This window comes from Sinocyclocheilus anshuiensis, unplaced genomic scaffold (assembly GCF_001515605.1).
Source record: "Sinocyclocheilus anshuiensis isolate Anshui unplaced genomic scaffold, SAMN03320099.WGS_v1.1 scaffold432, whole genome shotgun sequence".
Lineage (NCBI taxonomy): Eukaryota > Metazoa > Chordata > Actinopteri > Cypriniformes > Cyprinidae > Sinocyclocheilus > Sinocyclocheilus anshuiensis.
The window spans coordinates 968,021-970,147 of record NW_015557124.1 but is presented as its reverse complement, the minus strand read 5'-3'; the positions used below and the strand labels follow the sequence as shown (position 1 = coordinate 970,147).

Sequence of the window (2,127 nt, the reverse complement as noted above, 5' to 3'; positions counted from 1 at the left end):
AATTAATTACGACAAAATGTCAAGTGACAAATTGAATTAAACATGCAATTTTAACTAGGAAGACTGAATTTATTTGACTTCAGCTAGTTTGTCAACCATTTGTGACCACGGACCACAAAACCAGTCATAAGGGTCAATTTTTTCTGAAAATCAGAAAATTTAAATATCTTCATGGAACATGATTTTTACTTAATATCCTAATGATTTTTGGAATGAAAGAAAAATCGATAATTTTGACCCATACAATGTATTGTTGGCTATTGCTGCAAATATACCCGTGCTATTTATTACTGGTTTTGTGCTCCAGGGTCACATTTGTCATTTTCATTTAGTTTATGTTTATGTGCTATAATTACTACAACTAAAAGTGAATTAAAACAGAAACTATTACAAATCATTTCAACTATTTTCTATTTTTTCTCTTTTCTATTTTTATTCAAACTACTTTTATTTGTTTTTACAGTGTATCTGGTTGGGAGGGAAATTTTAAAGACACAATCATCATCTTATTCACTTTGTTTCACATGCTTTCATTTATTTCAGCATTTCTCAATACTAGCATGAGAAGGGTTATTTATAAAGCTCCTTTCATGCAAACAGCACTGCAGGAACAACAAAAGATCAGACGTAAGGAACAATATACAAAGCATTTGATGTTAAAACACTTCCATTAGAGTAAAGTGAGCGCTTTGGCGTCTTTGAAGCATTAGTATTGCCGAGACTCAGCAGCTACTGAAACGTGAGATAAAAATATTTCATTTTATGAAGGTGTAGTAGAAAATGTTGCATAACGTCTTAAGAAAAATAAAACATGCAACTGCAGTAATTTGAGTTTTAATCCGTGTTGAACTCAAATGAGTTTTTGATTGTAATCCCTCCTTGACCTCATGGAAAGGTCCCGCTGTTACATAATCACATCAACAGCAAACTCAATGTAAGCCACGCTGATTAAATGCATAGATTTGCTGAGCTGTATCGATCCTCAAGGGGAAATTCAGGAAGGAACACTTTGACCTGAATGTGATATGAACTTGGCCTTAAATGAGGTGAATATGAGCTTCTGCAGTGATTGTAGGTGCTGCTGGGCAAAATATGATCATTTTACATACTTATACGAGTTAGTAGACGTTATGCCTCAAAGTGATGCATATACTTCAATAACCCGTAAAGTCTGTCTATGACTGCCAAGAAAAAGTTTATATGCATTTTTTTACATGAATTTATTTATGTTTAGCAGATTTTTTTAAGTGAATTGAGGAAGGTAATAATATACATTTAAAGAAATTAATATTTTTATTCATCAAGGATGCATTAAATTGATTAAAAGTGACAGTTAAGGCATTTATAATGTTACATAAGATTTATATTTCAAATAAATGCTGTTCTTTCGAACTTTCTATTCATCTGTGAATCCTGAGGGGGAAAAAAATGTCACGGTTTTAACAAAAATATAAAGCAGCAATATATATATATATATATATATATATATAGTATATTACCGCAATGCACTGAATTAACTAGAACTGGAATAAAATTGAAAACAACTAATAATAGTAAAATTTATTTTATTATGAAGTATTGTATATTAAGAAATTGATTTGATCAAAGTCTAAAATATTTAACTTGTTTGACTTTAAATGAACAAAAACTAATTAGAAAATTACGCTTTTTTACTGTATATTTTATCACACAAATGCAAACTTGGTGAAAATAAGATATTTTTTTATAACATTTAAAAATCAGTACCTACAGTAGTTTATACCTGCCATTCGCTCACAAGTGTAATTTTAAGCTGTTTTACAGTGGATTTGAACGTGTCTCATCCAATCAAACAGAAAACACTCTTTGACCGTCTGAGAGTAACGAATCACACACACACACACACACACACACACACACACACACAAACGAGGCTGCATATTAAGAGCTGCTAGGTGTGTAATGTAAAGTGCTCTACAGTGATGTGCTCAAACACTGAAGTGCACTACACTGACACACTCAGCCAACAAGACAAGAGTGACTTTGACCCAACACTGTCCTTTCCCAAAATATCATCATTCAGCTCAGATCATGAGATGAGTTCATACTGAAATCTACCATTCATGTTTCATTGGAGAAATACATCTG

The 2,127-nt window shown here is 31.8% G+C and overlaps 1 protein-coding gene across 1 annotated transcript in view; it reads left to right on the top strand.

Annotated features, from left to right (window-relative positions):
- LOC107677841 (glypican-6-like) overlaps nucleotides 1-2,127 on the top strand; it is a 249,169-nt gene that overhangs the window by 143,854 nt on the left and 103,188 nt on the right. The gene's annotated exons all lie outside the window — the stretch shown is intronic.